The sequence below is a fragment of the Crocodylus porosus genome, unplaced genomic scaffold (assembly GCF_001723895.1).
Source record: "Crocodylus porosus isolate Cpor-Errol unplaced genomic scaffold, CroPor_comp1, whole genome shotgun sequence".
Classification (NCBI taxonomy): domain Eukaryota; kingdom Metazoa; phylum Chordata; order Crocodylia; family Crocodylidae; genus Crocodylus; species Crocodylus porosus.
The window spans coordinates 24,879,740-24,904,253 of NW_017728948.1; positions in this window are offsets into that span (position 1 = coordinate 24,879,740).

The window sequence follows — 24,514 nt, forward strand, 5'->3', positions numbered from 1 at the left end:
GTATTCTGTTTAACTGTGTGCTTGTGTCTGACTGTAGTTATTGTTGCTCTGATGAACTGACTCTTGGTATATGAGGGTGTCAGCCTGTCCATGCTGATCAACCCAGCCAGGTCAGGTATGTCACATTAATCTGTGTGTGTTTGTGTGTATGACTGATTTGGAGACTGGAGGAACCCAGCCCCACTGAACTGAGTCCTGCAAGATAGCTCCACTGTGGTTGAGGACTTGCAGAAGGGAGAGATACAGCTCCGTATAGAAACACAAGTAACACCAGCAGCACATTAATAGAATTACCAAGACCCTAACCCTAAATAAGCACACCCCAAAGTAGTGGGCAAATCTGGTAAAACCTCCTTGGGCCTGGTTGAGATGCATGTCGATGCATGATGAGGTATGGTTGGCCTTCCTGACTGCATCCCCACACTGCTGGCCCAAGTTCATTTTGGGCTTAATAATCACTCCAAGAGCCTTCTCTGCCTATGCACTGACGAGAAAGGAGTTCCGTAGCCGGTAGGTATGCTGTTGGCTTTTCCTCCCCTGGTGTAGTACTTTGCACTTGTCAGTGTTGAAACCCATCCTGTTCTCATCCGCCCACCCCTGTAACTTGTCCAGAACCTATTGCAACCTATTCCTTCCTCCTAGCATGCCCACTTCTCCCCACATCTTAGTGTCATCTGCGAATTTGAACAGGGTGGATTTTACCCCTTTGTCCAAGTTGCTGATGAAGATGTTAAACAGTGTGGGTCCAAGGACTGAGCCCTGCAGAACCCCACTGCCCACATCCCTCCAGGTCAAATAAGACCTGTCGACCACCACTCTCTGGGTGCGGCCCTCCAGCCAGTTAGTGACCCATTTGACTGTGTAGGGTGTCGACACCACAGTCTCCTAGTTTTTTAATGACAATAGGGTGAGAGACAGTGTTGAAGGCCTTCCTAAAGTCCAGAAAGACTATATCTACCTTGACATCTGCATCCAGGGATTTGGTGACCTGGTCATAGACGGTCACCAGGTTGGTCTGACAAGACATGCCTCTAATTAACCCATGTTGGTTTCCCCTGAGCATAGTCTCCCCTGCTGGCCCTTCATGGACATACGCCAGGTTAATTTTCTCAAAAAGCACCCCCAGAACTGAGGTAAGACTAATGGGCCTATAGGTTCCTGGGTCCTCCTTCCTCCCTTTTTTGAAAATGGGAACCACATTGGCCCTTTTCCAGTCCTCCAGCACATCACCAGAGCACCATGAGTACTCGTAAAGCCATGCCAGAGATCCCGCAATAATTTCTGCTAGTTCCCTCCACAATCTGGAGTGAAGATCATTAGGACCAGCTGATTTAAATACATGCAGTCCCTCCAGAAGTTCCCTGACTAGGTCCTTGCTGACCCTAGGTTTGGGTGTGCCTCCCATAGGGCCTGTTCTCTTTGGTTGGGTGGTCTGTACTAGACCCCCACCGTTAAGTCCCTTTCTCCCCGACCTCCTTGTATTCTAACCCAGAGCACTTCAGTCTGCCCCTCCTCTGACCCAGTGCTACTCATTGAGGACGTGTATTGCTCCTTGACATAGAGTCTGGCTGGGTTGACTCAGCTGGGTGGGGCATGAGGGTGCTTCAGTGCAGGGGCTGCCTGCTGGCCCTTCCAAATCATGTTGAGTTGGGTTGGAGCAGTCCTGGGCTGGCAGGCTGACGCCTGGGCCTCTTGCTAGGGTAGCTCTGACCTGGCTCAATATGCCATGGTTCTGGGTGTATGTTCAAATGGTGCACCCAGAAGCAATAAACTCTGGTGTGACGTGCCAGAGTTTATTGCTTCAAATTAATAGCACGTGTAGATGTACCCTGTGAGGAACCAGTGTTAGCAAATATTTGAATACTTACTTAGAAGGAAACTGTATTGCCTTTAAGGCTGTGAACTGCTTAATTTGGAACATAAATTATACATGTGAATTAAATCTATGCTCACTATAGGTAATATGTAATTGAGTGATCTTATTCTCCTACATTTTTTGTCTTGTTTCTTGTTACATTCATGGCTTGTTTCAATTAGGCTGTGTAAGGCCTTTCTGGAGTTTGTTTTATACCTTACTATGTATTTGGTCAGCATCTAGCACTGTGAGGCCAAACCAGTAATTCTGAGTTTTTGGATGGTACTGTAATGAAAATAAAATAATTAATAGTTCTCCAAAGCAAATCTAGTAAAAAAGGGAGGGGAAGAAAATTCCAACCCTTGAACAGGAGCTGTAGTACTAGTATTCAGTAGGCATATAAAACAAATTAAAGGAATACTTGCACAACTTCTTGAACTAAAAATACTGCGTTTCTTTGAAATCCTTTGCAATGGACTTTGTTAGAGATGCAGGTTTAAGAGGCGGGTTTGTTCAAAAGTTTCTATCAGTATCACAATTTTCACCATTTTGGCTTTTTCTGGTCTGGAGTCCACTTCGTGCATCATCAACTCCTGGCCCCTCCTATCACAGACAACCATGTTACATAACTTGACTCATCAGTCTCTATCTTAAGCATGCGTTTTTTTTATCTTCAATACTCCAGATGCTTGTTCCAGAACCTCACTCATCTGCTGGCTAAAAGCCTTCAGGAAAAATGGCACTGAGCTTGAAAGAATAACAATAAAAACCCAACGTTTACATTTATACAAGAGTACTGAACCCAAAATTACATTAAAGCAGAAAAGGAAATAATAATTATATTCCTACTTAAAGTCAGTTTCTCTTCCCCTTTCCTGGCATGAGAATTGCAGGCACTGAGTGAAATCCTGGGCTGAGTCCCAGTTTGAACTTGTTGGTCAGCTTCCCCTGGGATTAATTTGCTATTCACTCCTGGAAGGAAGAACTCAATTTTTAAACTAAGCACTCAACCCGTCACCGGATATGCCAGGACTTCCACCTCAAAGCAAAACTCCACCCAGACTTTCTTTTCCTTCAGGAAAACTATTTGAACATGCATCCTGTGAGTTTCCTTAGTAACTGGCATGTGGCCAGTGTATTCTCTCAAATATACCCATTAAACTTCACCTCCAGTATATATTTCTCTTCACACTAGCCACTTCCTCTCAGTGAAAGAGATTACACACTATGGAAATGGGGTCAGAGTAAGTCAATGGGCCCCTTATTTTATTGTGGCTTCTGGAAAATAAATACATAGGATGTTACTGAAAGGATGCATCTCTTTGCAGCACCTTTTTCAGTGTAGGCTAATGCTGTGCTCTTTTTTAGGATGGGTTTTCCATTCTCTAATTATGTTTGAGAGAACCACAGCAGCTCCATTAGTATGTGGTCTTGTAAATCCACTGTCTGTCCTTACCCCTGTGCCCCTTGCCATCTTTCTGGTGCTGATTAAATCCATTTCTTTAACTTACCATACGGCAAATTCACTCTGTTGATTATAGTATGCTTCTGTAGGTTTCATGAGGGGAAAACACATTTATCAATACTTTTCACCACACACATTTTTTCTAATTTTACTTTATTTTCAAATATCAAATATTTCTTGGAAATCCTTTCCCACAAATGGACAATAAAAAATCCAGGGGGCTGTTTTGGCTTCATATTTTTCTTCTCCTATACATTAATTTCTAGCCCATAGAAGAACTTAGCACCAGAGATGAAGAGGTAAATTCTGTCAAATTAAGCTTTTTTTGACATTTAAATTCATGTTCTTTGTATCACTCTGCAGGGTGTAAGACCAAGAAAAACCAAATTATTATTATTAATGAAAGAGAGCAACTGACCCAAATACAGACAGGACTAGTTCTTGTAATAAAAATACAGACATGCTTTGCGAGGGTTAAGGAAAATAAACATCCATTATTCTGCAAAATGTTATCTGAAGATGTGAGTTGACAAGAGGTGCTGTTTTAAATACATCAAAAATATTTTAAAGGGAGATAGTGAACTGTGAAAGAAAGGTTTGTCTGTGAAACAAATGAAAAATAAGTGCATTCAAATTCACTGATATTTGTAATTCATTGGAAAACATCCTTAAAAACATCTGTTACTTAAAGCTGCATCAGCTTTAAAGGAATGCTATTTTTATCCCCCTCCCCCTCTACAGTCTCCTAATCGTTGATTTTGCTAAGCATTGATTTCTGTATGTGGCAGCACAAAATGTATAACATTACTATGCACTATTACATTTGGTAATGTGCGGATGTTTTATCATTCAGAACTCACAAAGGAAAATCAGAGAGCAAATGGCCTCTACTTTTAAACGAAGGTTTGGTTTTGTACAAATGAGTTCCCAAATGTTTGAATGTTAACTCTTCAGTAGGGTTGTGTGAAGGTTCACTTAGAGCACTGACCCTCCTAGAAGATCCCCAAATCTATCCTGACTTTGTTTCTTTGAACCACGGTTCTGCCTTATAAACATTTGGACCTGCTTTTGTACAGCCAGCCCTTCTCTATTCTGCCTCCTGCAGATTTTAGATAAATCTACATTTTTTACTTCTTCAGGCATCTTTTCTTTGGAGTGGGATGGGAATGCTCATTCCTCAGTGGACTGCTGGAGAGGGGAGACAATTTGTCTCCTACTACAGCTCCCAGCCTCAAATAGTCCTTCTGATAGTTTGACTCCAGATGTTGTTTCTAGTATCTTAGCAATTGAGCATTAATGGGAAGGCCATAATACATATTGTATGGATGCTGGGGATCGTGTGATAGTACCCTATCTACTGTGTTAGATATCATAATACAGGGCTAATTTTGCGCTGTTTGTTGTTTTCTGCTCGGTGAAGCTGTTGGCAATAATAATCAGAAATGGAAAAATTCTTCTCTTTGGATGATTTAAGTGGAAGACAAATGCTTCAGGGCCTCCTACAACTCCTTATTCAAAGATCCTTTTAGTCAGAATACTTTTTCTTGCCTAGTGCCACCCCCAAATCTTCAGCACTGAAAAATTAGAAGTCAGCATGGTCAAGGAAAGCTACCAAAAGCCAGCTGATGAAAAGCACAAAATTAGGTCAGGTGGCCCAAAGGTATCCAAGAGAGAAGTTAATGAGGGAAGACCCTTGGAAAAATGGCTTCCTTGTCTCCCTTTCCCTATGGCTTTAAAATGTTTGATTTCCTTTTTTGCATATTACTTGTTTACTGCTGGTTTTAGTCTTTAGCCCAGAAAAACCAGACATTGCCATGTCCACCAGAACAAACTTTGTATTTCTTCTCCATTCTTTCCCACTATTTCACATTTCAATCTCTAGTTCATCTGCATTTTTCTCCACCCCTACATTTGCCTGCTCTTCTGCTCCCTTATCTTTAGGTTGTATCCAAGTATTTCTCATTAACAATTTGCCATGTACATTTGTTCCTTTTCCATGGCTGTTGTTTGTTTTTTATTTTTTTCTTATCATCCATTCTCCAATTGCTGCCTATCAAGGACACCTTTGCTTTTTTTCCCCCCTTGATCCAATGTGGTATCTCAGAAGATGGGCAGTGCCATCTGTGGGAATTGCTGCCTTCAAGTCTCTTTTAAATTCCATCATTTTAATTTACTGGAAGCTCATAATACAACCATTCATGGTTGCTTATGTACTCAGAAATCACATTTACCTGCTAAGTGAATGGATGAATGAAGAGGAAATTATAACTTTCTGCTCCAAAAATCACAGGTCTTTTTTACTTCAGCTACTGAAGAATCTCGATAGCTACCAAATGTAAAAGGACTTAAATCTGGAATTCCACAGCATTTCTATAAGATGCCAAACCATGCAAAAAATGATGTAATTTCAAGTTTTATTAAAAATGTAAACCTCAGAACTGATTCACAACTTGTTGGCATAACATTAATAGAGAGACAATGACAAATAGTGTGTGTAACGTAGGTTGACTATCAAGAGTAACTTCCTGACTGTGAGAGATCTATTAGAATGTCTCAAGGAAAACGGTATAAAAAAAAAAAAAGCTATGTTGGTTGAAAATGATATAAATGTTTTTTGCATGAAAATTTAAAAAAAATAATGTTTTTCCTGCCAATATGGAATGTATCACCACTAACTTAACTGAAAACTTGGGACACTGTTAAATTTTGGCATAGAAGGTGTCTTTGGAAGCTAGATTGGGTTAAAAACTAGAAAATGTACAGTAGGGAGGGTTCCTTCCTCTTAAACTTACTAGCGTGTATAATTCCATGACCTTTTGACAACACAAGCTGATTTGTAGTTTTGAAGTTTTGTTTTATTTCAGTGTGAAACCAAAGGAAACTTACAGTCGAGAATTTTTTTTTCTGAGTTTTTGGACATGAAAAGAGTTCGGATGAATATTGTAAAATGAAACCTTCACATTTCTCATCAACACAAAACTGAAATGATTATAAGATCAATAAAAACTTGAACAGTTTCCATATAATACATACATTATACAGGATAAGGAACTGATGGATATAGAGAACATTTTACAAGGAATTCAAATCAAGAACCAACTATAGTTGATGCCCCAAATGTTTAAATTCCTTAATAAAATGCTGTGGAATACTGACATACTGAGGTTGAGTGTTCTGTGGCTTAGAAAACATTTCTTCCCTCCATCCCCAACCCTGACAACTTATATCACACATGCACAAAAAATGTTATTGTGTAGTAATTGTATTCATAATTGTATTTTGCTGGCCTCCAGAACCTCTGTCAAGAATTAGGGTTTTGCTGTACAGATGGGAAGCAAAAGTCCTTCTCCCTTGCTAACATAATTCACAATCTACAAGTTGGAGGTTGGTTGATTTGAGAGATGGAGTTACAACAAACAAGCAGAGTTTAGCAGAAAAACAGAAGTCACTGGTCATTATTTGCTTAACCAGTGCCAGAGGGGAGTGATTTGTCAGAGTCATAGCAAATGCAGGGATTGAAAAAGGATGAAGTGACATTTTGCTACAGAGATATTCCTGTACTAAGGAAGCAGTGTGGGGGACAGCAAACAGAAAGGTGTTGGAAATGATGGCAGAGTGTGAAGTGGAGAAGTGAATAATGGAGGCAGATATAATTGACAGAGAAAAACTGGGGCTCAGCAACAACATATATACATACTCCAAGCTATGGAGGAAAGAGTAATTGCAATTTAAAAGACAGTGTGTGATGTACGTTGTGGCACAGCGCACAGAAATTTCCTTTTCAAATCAACATCATAAAATCAGGCATAGCTGATAGAGTTTGTGTGTTCAATGAAAGTCTTGTTAAGCAGCAGTCTAATGAAGCAGCTTTCTTTTTATATGTATGAAATCCTATAGGGTTCTTGAGATTCATTAGGACAGAAGATCTGTAGGATCTTTTTAAAGACCATCTGCTTTGGGTCTGGGATCATCACCTTGTCAGGCTTTGAGGAACACAGTGTCCAGTAGGAAATAACAAATACAGTTTTAAAATTCATGGGCTGTTTTTCTGATTAATAATGTAGACACCTTACTTTTGCTCATTTTAAAATCTGTTTCAGGGAACAATTGAAGCTTCCCGTTCCATTTTGAAGATGTTTGTTTCTTTGAAGAATGACGTCTTGAAACCAGGAGTAGTTTTTTTGCAGATCTAAGCTGTTATCATCACTACTTTTTTTTTTTCCTAAAAATTGGTTTCTCTTCTAATTTGAGGCATTATTTGTCTCCTTTTAAAATTTGTGTTCAACACCTGGCAAAATAATATTTACAGAACTGATATCACTAATAAAAAAGTAGGCTACATGATCCACACAAAGCACACATGACATTAGTTAGGTTTTTTGCAGAAACATAAAATACCTTATTGAAGTTATAGCAAAATGTAACCAAAGCAATTACATATTGTCACTGTTGGGTTTTTTGATGCAGAATAAATATAAAGCTTCCAAACACTTAAAAAACAAAAAAACAAAAAAGGATTTAAACGTTCATTATTTAAAATACATGGTAAATTGTCATAGGGACTATAGATTCATTTTTGAATATGGGCACAACACATTTCTCATTGATGTTAATTGGATTTACATGCCTGCATCAGATGAAGAATGTATGCCCCAAAATGTTACTCAGCCATGCTCAAAATTCGCTCTCCTTTTAGTGCTTTCTCATTTTCCTTGTTTTCCCCCCAAACTGATAGTTTTGAACTAAACAAAAGTTTACTGCTGTGTGTAATGATGCATGGTTTAATCACTTTATCAAGGTCAGTGTACCTAGTCCACCTACACAGTGATGCTTGTTCTTTCATAATCATATATAGTAGACTTCATTACATTTTCCCCAAATGCTTTGTTCTGAATTATATCTGAAAAATAAATCATGAGCATTTGCCCCAATAACACCATCATGGCAATCTTATCAAAAGTAGAATAAAAGTAGGTAAGTAGCCTCCCCCGCAACTTTTAAGTTGATAATTAAAGAAGAACTTCAATATGTTTTTTTCCTAAAGCTGCCTGTAATGGTTTTTGTTGATGATTGTCACAACACTGCTTACTCGATGACTGATCCCATGAGTACCTGATACAGGACCTCTTCCCCAACTCTCCTGCCATGACTTGATGTTAGAAAAATTTCTAAGGGGAGGTTCAGTGGTGTAAATCAATCAAAGTTCAGATGCAGTTGACATTGGGGCTCTTCCTCCCCTACAACCCAGCCACGTGCCAACTGTCATTGCTGAGGCTGTATGATCTTTTACAGCAGCTTTGGATTGTTCTGGATCTACTGAGTTGTCATCAATTTTTATCCACTCTTCTGGCATTTTGTGGGCTGCTGCCAGACTCTGAAGAAATGTATCTAGCCCTCTCTTGGCTACTTGTCTATTCTCTGCCTCTCTAGGCACTATGCCCAAAGTTGGTCCTATCTAGTGGAACCACAGAGGCTCTGCCCCCCTGGACTTTTTCAAATCATAAATAAGAAGAAATTAAGGAGAAAGCCTCCATTAATATGACTGCATTAAAACCCTTACTAAGGGTTTTATTGTGAACTTTCAATATACCATGAGGAAAGGGTTGCATTTGCCTGACCCAAATAGTAGGTTAGAATAGATACAGTACTCAGAATCCCATTTTGCTCCCTGATTCTTCTGTTATATAATGTACTACCCTCGGCTATCAGCAAGTTATTTCCCTTCTACAGGTGCTCAGATTTCCTAGTTGACATTTTGAGTTTGGAGTCATCCTTCCTGCTTCTGCACAGTGGTAGAAAAAGAAGCATTTCTATGAGCTGCTATAGATGTGTGGGGAGCAGACTTGATTAATCGAGTCTGGTGGAGCACAGAAATTGACACGCTCTGGCAGCCTTTCACATCATGTGTATCAGTGTCCCCATGCTGAAAAAATGCTGGCGAGGCACTTTGAAATAAAACATCTTCAAGGAGCTTTAGTTCAAGTGCCCCGCCACCAGTTTTTCAGCATGGTGACACTAATACATGTGATGCATGGGCAATTTTAATTAGCATGGCTCATGCTTTGATACTTGCTCACTCTCTTTCACTCTCTATGTTGCTTGCTCACTCTCTTTCTCTGTGCTGTGAGCAGAAACCCAATTAGGATCAGTGCCCTACTGTCTGTAGAGCTAAACATCTTCTAAGGCATAAACTGTGTCACTATCTGCATGATTTAGCTAATGATAAATTATTTCTACAACAGAAAACTATTTTATATGATTTAATACAGCGTGGAATATAGAGGAAAATCATAGTAGACCCTGGTTGCATTGTCTTTAGCTTTTAGGCTGCAAATCAATTTCCATTATAAACCTTGTTTTCAATCACCATACCTAGCTAAAAGTTCGAACTGCAAGTTTTTGTGCTAGGTCTCTACTCAAAGGTGATTGCTTTAAAAAAATGAGTAGAGCCTGTTTGCTTATTCTAGAGTCAGCTAAAGGTATACAACATATATTTTCCCCGGAGTCAAAAAAATATTCTATCTTTCTCCTCCTGGGAAGGTATTGCTTGAAAGAGGTTTAACTTTCAAACATAGAAACCAGCATGTTGATAGTTTCTGGTGCATAGTTGCAAAAGTTTGCTAGTTGCAAAAGATTTATATTTCTTTTCAGATGTTGACCAAACAGAGCATGATATACTATTCTATATGCTATAAGAATCCCATGCAGTTCCATTTCTGTTTTATTATCCTGTTTCTAATATTTTGAGGCTTAATCCTGCAAAATGCTGAACCTCTAGACCTTCAGTTGATTCCATTACAAACAGTTTGATAAGAGATTAAGCCTTGACCCATGGTCTGATGTGTATTATGAATGTGAGCTCTGGCTGTCTCAAAGATTGTCTAAGACATCTGATCCATCATGATAGCTGCAACTGTAAGAAATGATGAAATGAGGTTCTTGATAACTAGGCACTGGGCAATCTCACTGATAGCCTCAATTCTCTACTCTTAATTTTATTATCCTCTTGTCTTTCCCCATTTGAGGCATGAGTGATATATAGAATCTTTCATGGTCTTTGTGCACTGGAGTGAATTTTGCTGTTACTTTGTCCATCTAACCTCCTACACTTCTTCAGGAGACTTGAATGGTAATGCCTTCTTGTTATAGAAGGCCTAGTTTTTTTGTCCATGCCTTATTGGTGATACTTTATGAATCTTTAGGGAGGCTATGTATGTGCATCTTTGTGTGTCTGTGTGTAAAAGAAGCACACATGAAAAATGGAGCAAAGTTGCTTTTGCTGTTGTGAACCTGAGGGTCTTCCTTTGCTGAAGCCAAGAGCACTGCTCAAGCCAACATTACACAGATGTATGCTTCAAGATCAAAAAGAAAAAAATATGATGGGGAGGGGAGTATTGATGGTTTATGTCCATAAAGAATTCTTCCCAAGGTGCACTTGGGCATCTGTGGTAGATTTAGGTATATTTATTCTGACAGCTTTAGAGATATTTATGCAGGTGAGCATCTGTAGATAAAAGATCATAACAAGCAGCTGTGAGGTGGAACAAGGGGGTGGTGAGATACGCCCATCATGGTTAACATACTTAGCATACCATAGTAGAAAATACACATAAAATGACTGACAGATTTTTAGAAGTCAGAAAGTCAGTGGTTCCCCTCCCCTCCCACAGGAGTTTGGGTTGTTATAAGGTCCAAGGCACCCAACGTACTGGCAGTGGACTACAAAACAGCCATCGGCTTTGTCGAATTCATCCCATCTGTGCTGACACTTTCTATGACATGAATTTTTATTTATTATTAATTACACTGGCAAAATGCTAGGAAACATCTGCTTAACTTGTGAAATACCAATCCAGCCTTAGAATCAAGCAGGGATCATTTTAATTTTAGCTCCTGTTAGATAAATTACACAGGATCTTGATACTGCACTTATCTCTTATCTTGAAGAAGAAAAAATATCTGTTATACTACAGAGCAGCTGAAGTTCATTTAACATATGTCTCCTTTTTAAGGATGACAGTGACATATATAATTTCATCACATACTTCTGCAGTCAACAGCACCTTCAGTGCAGAAAACTGACCTTCATTTCTCTCATACAACACTGTCATAAATCCATTTCACAGTTTGATATGGTTGATTGAATTAGAAATTAGTGCCTTAGTTACAGTCTGATTTTAGGCAACACAATGCTTGGCACAGGTGCCACTGCCATGCACCTTTATGTCACAACTGGGTGCTGGGAGAAACGTAAAATAATTTAATCAGGTATTTAAAACGTACAGTCTGCTTTTTATATTCACAAACCTGCAACAGGGTAATGGACTAATAAAATACAAGTTCCTCTTTAATCCTGTAACCATATGATAGTATTGTCTAATAACGTCTAACGTTAATATGTGCAAATATGGTTCCAATGTGACCTGTAGGGTATGTATTATGATCTGTTGGTGGACTGGTACTTAATTCCCATCATCATTGTATATTTCTTTCATGCTGATTTTTGGGGTGCAAATATTATCACAGAAAGCCATTTATAAGGTCCTTTTTCTCATGCCTCTAACTTTGGATTTGAAAAGGTGTCATTTCATTCATTTCTTTAGATTTACTCCCATTTTACAGCAATGAACCTGAGCTCAGAATCAGGCACAGGGTCATACTGCTATTTTTTGTACTGCTATACTACTTATGTATGTTTTCCATATGAAAAATGTGGTTGTGTATCATTATCATTACTGTAATAGTTGCATTAATTTTCTGAGATCTACCTTTGTCACTATTTAGGAACTGAAAAATTAATTTATGGTGAAATTAGGAGACTAGTGCTACTGAACCAAGGCATGTTTTATTTTTCCCAATTTGAGAGCCTTTTGGTTGTGGGAAGAATTTTAGTGCTGTCCTGAAATTTCTATGCTGAGATTAAAAAGGGAAAACATTTGTTCAGCACATCTAAGGAATTATATTAAATGATTTCTCCAGCTGTACTTCAGATATTCAGCAGTGAGCAAGCCTCTTCAAACTCACAGACTCCCTGCTATTTCATCAGCTGGGTTAGAAGTAAGACAAGCCTAAAAGCAATGTCAACAAATCAACTGGAAGTTTAAGCCTGGTGAGCTTCAGAATTTCAAGAACTGAAAATTGCTTCCATGTTATGTCTGGTATCTTTGAAAAGTGAGGGTAGTCTCCTTTCATGGCCTCTAGACAGAAGATTACATCAAGAAAGTCCATAGAAGTTTTGGGGCAGTCTCACAAGAGGGGCTAGGGGCCTTGAAAACTGAACAATCACTACAGTCTCAGAAATAAGCCTAGAAGAGGAAGACACACAGTAGGGCCAAAACGGCAAATGTATTACCCTTCTGTGGATGAGTCCCTTTGTATAGGGCTCGACCAGCACTGTGTACCCCTAAAGGTTATGCTACTGCCTCAGGGTACTCGTCTGCCACGTCTTGATGGTAATAATTGGAGAATTCTCTCCCCAAGAAGGAAAAACCAGCTCCGTCATCAGAATTGTGTCCAATAATCCAAGATAATCAGTTATGGCTTATAACAGAGCCTCACAGACGTTACAGGGAGCTCATCCAACCCCAGTATCTCCGCCACAGTCCTCCAGGCTTAAGTACAAGTTCCTGCTGTTAAGGTATCACAGCTAGGAGAGGCTCTCAGTACCTTCCTGGATGACTCCCAGGAAGCCTCTGCAGTCCATTAGAAACAAAAATGCAAAAATATGGGCGGGGGTATTCCTTGCCCCTGGCCTCCCTTGCTCTCCGGTGCAGGGTTTCCCCTCTCACTATTCTTTGTGTCCCTGCATGCCCAGCCTATCAGCACTAGTTTCTGAGCCCCAGCTGTAGCTTATCTGTCCTGTATTGAGGCGAGACACCTGGGCTGAGTCACCATTTAGTGACTCCTCCCCTGAGGTTATAAACATCCTGGGCTGTTCCAGACCCATATTAGTGTTTCCAAATAGGGCTTTCCTCTTCCAGGGGTTCTGTTTCCCAATGGGAATCTTAAGGGGACCACATCATCTCTGTGTTCTCTTGGGGCTCTCTGCATCACAGGTTTTCCCTGCTGGGATACTTCTCCTCTCCACTTGAGAGTGCTCTGCAGGTAAGGGTTTAGTCCTTTCTATACTCCTAGACCTGTCTAAGAGCTTCTTCTGTTTGCTGCCTCTGAGCACGCTCTGCAGTTGCCCTGCTTCAACTGTTCCTGTGGCCTTCCCCTTTACTGTTGGGGCAGCTTGACTTCCAGATACTAAGGGGAAGGAAGCAAGCATAGATTTTCCTCCTTCCACTCCCCCTACTCTTCTACACCTTCCCTATGCTAAAACTATTTTGTGGATGATGTAAAAACTTCAGAAGTTAGGACTAAAAATAAAACACCTGCCAGAAACTGAATTATGTCAGAACTGATCCCAGTAATTTTAAAATTAAACATTTTAGTTCCACATTGTTGTTATTCCACATTATTGTATTGTTACTATCTACAGTAGCATCTGTAGGTTTACAACGTAGTTTAGGATCTCATTGTGTATGGAACAGCATCACACAGTTTACCGGAAAGATTAAGTTAAAAGTCATTGGATGACAGCCATGTGGCTACCCAACATTTGTACATGTTCAGTGGTCTGTATGAAAAGCCAGCGGAGTTACTCATTTGAAATTTAAGAAGGTATGTGTTCCTAGTTTTTGCAGTTTTTTCAAATATCCCAATTTTTTACTTCCATTCATTCATGGCCTGATGGACAGGAACCCCAACAATACATAGAAACATAATGCAGTCAAGATTCCATGCATCACAAACCTATCTGTATTTTCCCAAAGTTTTAAACACCAGCATTTTTTTAAAGAGCTGCCTTGCTTGCATGAAGAATGTGATGTCTGACAAGCTACTGACTCTTGTTTTGTTACTAGATTTGATTATATACATTAACACAGGGGTAGGCAATGTTTTTTGGCCACAGTGCCAGAAAATCCACAATGTCTACCTTGGAAGGTACTGGAGAGCCGACATGCCAGAACCCAGAGCAGCTGTTTGCAGCCTCCTGGCTGCAGCTGGCTCATAGAGCCCAGTCTGCTTGCAGCAGGGCTTGCAGCCTCCTAGCCGTCTGGTGGGAGCAGCCTGGGCTCTGTAGCTGGCAGCAGGTACTTAGAGCCTGGTTGGCGGTGGTGTGCTGAGCGAAATAGCATTGTGTGCCATTCTCAGCACGCGTGCCAGGGTTGCTAACCTCTGTACTAATGGCTGATGTTTGTAATTCTCATACCATTCTCACAAGAGTTTATCACATATTCTTAAGCATTTACCAGAAATACCACACTGTTATTTTAAATGATCAGTGAGTACTTTTAAACCAATCATGCTTTTTACAATGCAATTTGTATCGACTTTTCCCCAAACACAAAAAAGAAAGAAAGGAAAAAAAGAGAGAAGCAACCTGACTATTATGGGATTAACTTTTCATCTATCTCATAAATGTGTCAGAACCCCAGTCCTGTAAGGTGCTGATTTTTTTCTAGCTTGTGAAGCATTCTGAGACTCTTACAAATTTTTCTGTTCTATATTAGCCAAAGCCCCAAATCTGTCAAAGCTTTTCCTTCCCCCCAATTTCTGTCTTAGAGAGAGAGAGAGCGACAGAGACCTGAGAACAGACAGATCTCTTGGATGTGGAAGTCCAAGTTCAAGCCTCTTGTCAGCCTCTGGTATTAGAAGCATTTGAACCTGTGTTTGATACATCTGAGGTGCCCCATAAGAGCCTAATTATTGGCGTTTTTGTCTCCATCTAGAAATTCCAACCAGGACTTGAGAAATTTCCCACATATTTCCTAAGAAATGTTTTGTTATCTCTGGTATATTCCTATGAAAACTATCAGTGACTTGGCATTTTAGGAACATAGAGCTGGAAGAGACATCCTGCATTACTGAGTCCAGTACCCTGCAGTCACAGGACTGAAGGAGTCTCCAAATTGCCCCTTCAAATCCACACCCATAACTACAAAGCACAGTATCAAAAATATATAGGCCTTGGTTTAAATAAAAGCAGGGGAGAAGGCAGCACTGCTAGTAGAACTGGTTAATATATGTTAGAAGGTCTGAGAAAAAGGACCACAGCCCTCCATACAGGCAATCCCAATCCCATCCCCATGCACACAGAGTCAATGCCAATTTGACCAAGGGGAAAAAGACATCCTTGATGCCAAATTCTGCAATCAGTTTGATACTTTACACAGGAACATTTGGGTTTTCTAATACTGGCAGGAGCAACTGCACACCCCAATCAACTCTCCCTTCCCTCCACCCTCCTCTACCTTTGTTGTGATCCAAACTAATATTAAAATACCCCAAACACTCTGAGAACAGACAGAAGGGATAACTTTCACCTGATCTGGCCACAGAAAGCAGTCTATAGCTGTGACCAAACACAAGTGCATGGCTGCAGACAGCTTCAAAAATGGCCGATTGCGTGAAAATCTGAACCCTCATTGCAACAGAGGTCAGATGAGGATGTTTCAAAACAGAGCATCTTCAGTAACTTGTGTCTGTATTACCTGCCAGCCTGAATTGGAGCCCTCCCACCTTGTGGGGGGGGGAAGGGGAGGTGCTCCAATACACCCACCCCACCCTCCAGCACTAACTGGAGAACCCCTAAAATGAGGTTCCTTTGCTCCCTTTCCCCCCTCATATTCTGAAAACTTTGCAGCCTCACAGGGAGGAGGAGCTCTGGTTAGGGGAAGCTAGCTGAAGGCTGCAGCCAGCAGCTAGATTCCCCTTCTCCCTGGAACTAACAGTGAACTTCTGTTTGGTCTACAGGATTGTTGTAACACAGAACACTTCCTGCAAAGTGTTCTCAGGTACAGCAGGGAACTGCACTTTTGCTGTACTCTCTAGTACTGAGCATTGCCTCTTTCCACTTACTTTAATGGATTTTAGAATCTTCCTGGGCAAAGCTGCACACCAGCGGTGAGCTCCCAAAGACAGATTCCACTGAGAGATACATAGGCATGCATGGCCTCAGTAAAGGGTATATTCATACCAGAATACACTTTGCTTAGATGCATCACACTTCCTCCATGGAGGAATTGCCTATGCTGTCTAGCTGGGAGATGATACTAGGGATATGTCACCATATTTAAAAAGACTAACTCCACTATCAATAACTTGTGCATATCCAAAGTAAAAAGACAGGATGGCCTGTGAACAAATGTATAATGGTAAGATTAGGCTCATTGAACTTCCATTCACTATGCACTCCTGCAAGACCAAACACCCTGAAGCACCCATAGAGAGTGATATGGCATATAACAGAGTTTGAAGTTCATGCTTTTAGTTTAAAAAAACATCTTTTTGTACAAATTCTGAAATACTGTATTTCTCAGAATCATATTCGGTATCTGACAATTTTTTTATCCATGTATTTAGTATCTGATGATTAAAGGGGGGAAATGGGTTTGTCACATCCTTCATTCTGTGCAACACATTTAAATAAAAGCAATGTAAAGCCGGTCACTTTCCCTCACACTCATTACAATAAAAATGCTTGTGTTTCTTAGGAGTTTTCAAAATCCTCCCTGTTTGTCATTTTTATTTTAAATAAACCAGCAGATCTTCGATTAAAAATGCAATGATTTAATGCCAACAGAAAGAATAAGAATGTTTAAAAACAATAAACCAACCAAAAGAAAATGTATGCATGTTTTCTGGATTAATATCTGGGATATGTTAATTGATGTACTCTCTCGTGGATTTCAAGAACATGCAGATTATTTTATCTAAAATGAAAGCATGTGTCATTATCTCCAAAGAGTTCCCAACAGCCCAGTAACAGTGGTTAATGACAGCACAGTGTGAATGTGAAGCAGCTGCGAACGACTGTTTGATACTATCACTCTAAGGCTAACAATGTAACAAGAAATAGCTCTTATCAGAAAATTTCCATTATGTTTTCTATTTATTTTTCCTTGTCATTAAAAGAAAAAGCCTTTTTATGCCCTGGCATTACAGAAGTAAAACTTTCAGCATATTCCGCTTCCAGATGACTAAAATGATGTCCCTCAGCTTATTAACATTATTAACCTGATTGTCTCACCTGGTTGGACTTTGTTCACATGTAGCCAAGTGAGAAAGATTTAAATACAAGTGACTTGCCTATCCACTCTTTGGGGGTTTTTTTGTAAAACCTGTTCAGAACTGCATGTAGCCGTTGATCCTAGATGTATCCTGGAGCCTATAGAAGCTCCTGGAGCATAGGAGCCTCAATACCAAAATCTAACTAGCCTTGCTTAGAATTATGACATTAAAACATAAAAAAGAATAAAACACTTCAGATCCTGATGTACTCCTCCATAGTACTTAGTGCTACCCACTTTTGCCATGAGGCCTCTATGCTCCTGGAGCTTATTTAGGCTCCTATGTATACCCATTTTAAAACTAAAAAGTCCTCAGCTCAGACAGAAAGCAAGTCCTAAAGTGGTACACACCATAAAGGCTGGCCATTTTCTTCAGGCCAAATGGTGTGGCACTGTGTCAGAACAAGGAAAGGCTTCTATCCTTGCCAGACTGGTCTTACTTCAAGTCAGTCCTGATAGCTCCAGCCGTCTTCTTCCAAGAAGCTGACTTTTTCCATTTTGTACCACTGTTACCTACAGCTGATCACAGTTTGAGAACCAGTAAGGGAGACACAGCTTGCATATAGGGCTGAGAAAAGGGGAAGAAGGATTACATGCAGCTGAGAGTGCTTAACTGGAGGGGGACGGAGCTCTTGAGTTAGGAAGGTTAAGAAAAATAAGTGGAAGTACTGTCATATTAGGTGATGGGCACAGCTTATTCTTTAAGCTGTAAAGGTTAAATATTGCTAAAAGTACCAGTAAGAAAACAGAAACAGATAAACAGATGCTTTTTGTGGGCAATTGGATTATGATTATACAATGGCTATGATTCCTTTCGCACCTATATTTTGCATCTACCAGTTTTGAGAGTCAGGCTATGAGTAGGATGTTGATTTCTTCAGGTGAGATTACGCTGAGGTTTCTATGAATCTCTACAAGATGACTTTTGTGCCATCTTCTCATTTAGCATATATTATACATAGGCTACATATATATTATTTAAAAAGATTCTTCCCCATTAAACGTACTAAATATAAATGAAGGAACAAACAGTACATATTGATTATCCCTCAAAGAGGCCTCATGGCAAAAGTGGGTAGCACTAAGTACTATGGAGGAGTACATCAGGATCTGAAGTGTTTTATTCCTTTTTATGTTTTAATGTCATAATTCTAAGCAAGGCTAGTTAGATTTTGTATTGAGAGCAGAAATGGGTAATTGGCATTTTGCTATGGGAATACCTTTATAAGAGTCCTTCTGAATTTAAAGGATATATTTTATGAAGGACACTGAAGGTATGTGTATGTCTTGATACACTGAGTTTAAAGGGGGTAGCCCTAAGCATGCCAGAGACAGGAGGAATTCTCAGTCCAATTAACACCAATGCAAAATTCCCAAATGTACCGGGAACTATATTTTTCAATAGAGATTTACACTATCTTGAATGCAGTTTTGAGTCCATCAGAAGCTTTCTTATGTAATACAGCAAAGACTAATTCTTCACAGAATATCTACAACACTGCCTGTCAAAATTAGACCTTGTATGCAGTGCTTCCAAGTTCTGTGTTGCTTTGTTGATTTTGTTTCATTTTTATAATAGCTATGATTTTTAACCAAACCATGTTAAGATAGTATGAAGATAGTAATAGATATTTAAAAAATGTCAGATACATAAATTGCATTGAAATGTAAGCATGTGTTAGGGGAATTACTAAATCCCTAGACCCTAAACTGAGCAGGGACCGGAACAGCCACCACTACTCTGGGCCCCCCTTAGACCTCAGGGGAGGCACATCTAGGCCACGGTTTACTGAGGAACTAGTTAGGGAACTTCTGGAGAGACTGGATGTATTCAGATCAGCTGGTCCAGACGATCTCCACCCCAGAGTACTGAGGGAATTAGGTGAGGTCATTGCGGGACCCCTGGCACAGCTTTATGAGAACTCGTGGTGCTCTGGTGTGGTGCCAGAGGACTGGAAGAGGGCCAATGTGGTTCCCATCTTCAAAAAGGGGAGGAGGGAGGACCTGGGGAACTATAGGCCAGTTAGTCTTACCTCAATCCTGGGTAAGCTTTTTGAGAGAATTATTCTGGCACATGTCCACGAGTTGCCAGCAGGAGAGATTATGCTTAGGGGCAACCAACACGGGTTCATTAAAGGGAGGTCCTGTCAGACTAACCTGGTGGCCTTCTACAACCAGGTCACCAAATCCTTAGATGCAGGGGTAGCAGTGGACATAGTCTTCCTGGACTTTCGGAAGGCCTTTGACACTGTCTCTCACCCTGTTCTCATTAAGAAACTGGGGGACTGTGGTGTCAACACCCACACAGTCAATTGGGTTGCCAACTGGCTGGAGGGCTGCACCCAGAGAGTGGTAGTGGATGGGTCATTTTCAACCTAGAGGGATGTGGGCAGTGGGGTCCCCCAGGGCTTGGTCCTCGGGCCCTCACTGTTCAACATCTTCATCAGTGACTTGGACAAGGGGGTAAAAAGCACCCTGTTCAAATTTGCTGATGACACTAAGATGTGGGGGGATGTGGGCATGCTAGAAGGAAGAAATAGGCTACAGTCGGACCTAGACAGGTTACAGGGGTGGGCGGATGAGAATAGGATGGGATTCAACACTGACAAGTGCAAGGTGATGCACCTGGGGAGGAAGAACCGGCACCATACCTACAGGCTGGGGAACTCCCTTCTTGTCTGTACAGAGGCAGAAAAAGATCTTGGAGTCATTATTGATACCAAAATGAACATGGGCCGGCAGTTGGGGTATGAAGTCAGAAAGGCCAACCGCACCCTGTCATGCATCCACAGATGCATCTCAAGCAGGTCCAGGGAGGTGATCCTCCCCCTCTGTGCAGCACTGGTCAGGCTGCAACTTGAGTACTGCATCCAATTCTGGATGCTGCACTTCAGGAGGGATGTGAACAGCATGGAGAGGGTCCAGAGGAGGGCCAGTTGCATAATCAGGGGGCAGCAGGGCAGGCCCTACGAGGAGAGGCTATGGGACCTGAACCTGTTCAGCCTCCACAAGAGAAGGCTGAGGGCGGATCTAGTGGCCTGTTACAAACTAGTCAGAGGGGACCAGCAGGCACTGGGGAAGTCCCTGTTCCCCCATGCACTACCAGGAGTGACCAGGAATAACAGTCACAAGCTGGCAGAGGGTAGGTTTAGGCTAGATATCAGAGGCAGTACTTCACTTTCAGGATGGCTAGGATCTGGACCCAACTTCCAAGAGAAGTGGTGCTGGCTCCTACCCTGGGGTCTTTAAGAGGAGGCTAGATGAACACCTTGCTGCGGTCGTTTGACCCCAGTACTCTCTCCTGCCATGGCAGGGGGTTGGACTTGATGATCTGCTCAGGTCCCTTCCGACCCTACTAACTATGAAACCATGAGACTATAAACTTAGATCAGAAAGTGGTTTCCCAATGCTTCCAAGAAAAATGGGAGTTGACTCTTTCGTTTTCCCTACTACCAATATTTTGTTAATGCACTAAATTATATGTGGCAATCAAGCATTTAAGAGTGTCTATATACTACATGGACTGATCACTGAGATAGAGACAATTATATTTGCCTGTTCTGAAAAGATGTCTTAGTAAAACTACCATTTGAGTTTTTATGCCCCATTCATCATGAAAGTATCTGGGCATCCTCTGCCTCAGATCATTGGCAGAGTTCTTACTGGACAAAGAAAAGCAGTATCAAAATGAAAATTCACTAACTTGTTGTTCTGCCTCTGGCAGACTTCTTAGTAAAGGTAAAATTTAGACAGGACCCTGCCAGGCCTTGCATATGCCATTCCTATGCATATAGTAATGAGTGACTCTGTCAGGGGCTTTTTAGCCCATGGACGAGTAATTTCCAAATCCACAGAAATAATGAGCTGTTTCTAAGAGGAAAATGGAGTGAACTGCTGAATAGCTAGATGGCAGAACTAGCTAGATGGCAGGCAAGCCTTCTGCACTGCAGGATCAAAGTAGGTTATAGGAAACATGAGTGTGTGTATGCTAGCTTTGCACATTGTGTTTGGTAACAAGTGCTGTTGATCGTGGTCATACTGTGTGAGTCATTGAATACCGTAGCTTTAAGCTTACTAACATATTAGCATGGTGCAACTTACATTAACTTTGGATAAAAGCTGCTCTGAGTACTGGAGCAATCACATGAGCTCCCAGGGTAGCTTCCTAGGACAACTGCCCAGGGTGCCATCATGGGGGGCAGGGAATAGTTTTGCCATAGTTATTCTTTCCTCCTTGTGCTATGTTGACTGCTCCATTTGCAAGTACTGATGAAGTTCAGCATGCCCTACACCTTTAATGGTCACGGTATACTCCATCAGCCCTTGCCAATGCATATGCCCTTTCCTGTGTATATACCTAATGAGTTCTTCATTATTAACTGGCACTTTGTATATCAGACATGCCTGAATAATGAAAAAAAAATGAATCAATGAAAAATAGATAAATTAAATTCCATTTCCCAGTCATATAGTCAGGAACCAATCCAGTCTGCAGCATAAATCACAACAGCTTCACAGTTAATGATCATTTGAAGCCCAGTCCTTACACAGGAAAAAATCCCCATTGACTCCCTTAGATGTTATTTCTGAGTTAAGTAATATCAAGACACCTTGGCAGGTATTTTACAAAATAGCAGGATGCTACAAATCAATGACATGATGACTAGAAAACTTTTGCAATAAATGAGATGAAGTGCCCAATCCAGCCATTTGTTGTGAAAATAAGTACTCAAACTGTTTCAGGGTCAGGACTCAAAACTGAAAAACTGAAACCTACCACTCTCTGTTTCTCAGAAGAAAACATACTTTTCTCTTATGTGATGTTGTAATGGGTCTTGTAATAAGTTGTGAAAGCAGTGGACTGTAACTCTGCACTTAATCTGTGGCTTTGGTAACTCACTTGATTTTGTCTTTCTTTTGGAATTTGCATTATGGTGGGAGTTTATTTAGATTAATGGAAATTTCATGTCAAATCGTTTACAAATGCTGTCACCCACATATCTTGAAATCCTTTGTTTCTTAAAATTAAGTGTGAGTTCTCTTTTTACAGTAGGTGTGCAAGCATCTCAGGACACCTTATTATATACCTGCCAAGGTTCTTTTTGAACAATTTGAGAACTACCATGTTCCATAAATAGGAAACTGAAACATGAAAGTGAGGATCAGGGCACTTTTGCTGGTGTTTTGGTAAGAAAGTATTGACAAAAATAATATTCATAAAAATATAAATCAACTTGTGAAGGAACCTGTAATTAGAACTGAGTCAACAGTGGGAATATGTTTTCCCTGTGTATTATTTTATTTTAAATTTGAAAACAACCTTTTATCGCTATTTTGTGTTTGCTTTTTGGGAATACTTGAGCCATGTTTGGCTTTACTAGCATGAATACTTTAATAATAATAATGGTGACCAACTGGAAAGGATTCTGAAAATAGCTACAAGAATAACTTGAAGTTCAGAAAATCTTCCTTAAAGAGAGATATTAAAGAAGTTCAGTTGACTTAATGTGTCCACAGGGTAAAAATTTGACTTAACCAGAGTGTGGGTGGATTTGTCCTCACATGCATATATCTATACCAACATACAGGCACTTTCTTATCAGAAGAGATTTGATCATAAAGATAATAGTCTGGAAGATAAATAAAGGAAATGCTGTGGTGGCTAGAAGCTGAAGCTACACAAATTCAGACTTCAAACAAGATACAAAGTTTAAATGTCATTTACTACAAGAATAAATTACCTGATCTGGTAGTTTCTTGGCCCCTTGAAGGTTTTAAAGCAAGATTTTTTCTCCCCTAAAAGACTGTCTTGGTCAACCTGGCAGTAGGAGACTGGACAAGTTACTGGGTGAGGTTCTAGGGCAGTGGTCAATCAGGGAGCAGTGGTTCTAGAGCAGTGGTTGATCGGGAAGCCCCTGACAGCCAGTCTCAGTATGAGCCCCTGACAACCTCCCCAGACTATTGACTGTTAGAAGCTCTGTGATCAGGAGCAGGGGGATGTATGTGGGGAGTGGCTGGGACACAGTCTGGGAGCAGTGGGATGTAGGAGCTGCAGGATGCACATAGCTGGGCTGAGCCATGTCCCCTGCCACTGGGGCCAGGTCAGGTAAGTGGGAGGATGCCCCTCTGCGCCTCCTGCCATCGGGTGAGTGGGGCCCCGGCGGGGCCGGGGGAGGGTCGGAGCCTGGGTGGCTCATCCAGGCACAAGGGGGAGGAGGCTCCCACTACTGCATGCACTCAGGTGGAGGCCTGGGAGGTGTGGGGGGAGGGAGACATGCAGCTGGGGAGGGCATGGGGGGCCTGTGCCCCCAGATCTGCATGCTAGCTGGGCAAGCTGCTGCTGTGGGCTGGGGCTGGAGCAGGGGGAGGTGCCAGGATCTTCATGGGGGGCTCACCTGAGGTGCACCACAAGCTGGGGCCTGGTACTGGAGTGGGGCAGGTGCCCAGGAGTTGCAGTTCAGGCCAGGTGATGGCAGTACTGGGAGGGGACATTGGGAAGTTACGGGCAATTTAGCGGCTGACACAAGCCACTCCCAGCTCAGGACTAGTAGCTCAGAGCAATAAAGCAGCAAAGGAACAGGGGTAGTGCTCAGCAGTGGTGTTTTTTTGTCCACACACAGCTTAGCCAGGCTCTGCAGCACAAACAGGCCCCACCTTGTGGCCAGGAAGAGCCTGGTACTGCCCCAGTTTCATCCTGCAGTGGCAGCCAGCCCAGACAGCATGCAGATCCAACAGCACATGCCTCCATGCCCTCATGCGCTGTGTGCCCCCCATGCCTCCAGATGAACTACTCATGGCTCCATCCCTTGCCTTGCCCATGCAGGGCCTGCCCCTGCCCCAGCCCCACTTCCTCCCTCACCGCTGTGGGGTGGGGACAGATTGAGGCCCCAGTGATGAAGGAGGGAGTGGGCCTCTATCTGCCCCACCTGCCTCCCCATGGCCCTTACCCCTCCCGCCACCCCTTCCCCCACAAACCTACCAGCTAGGGGGTGGCATGCCCCCCAATAATTTTTTCTCCTTTTGCTTTGATTTGACCCCCTTGCCCTACCCACAGACTGACATGTGGGGGTCAGTGGG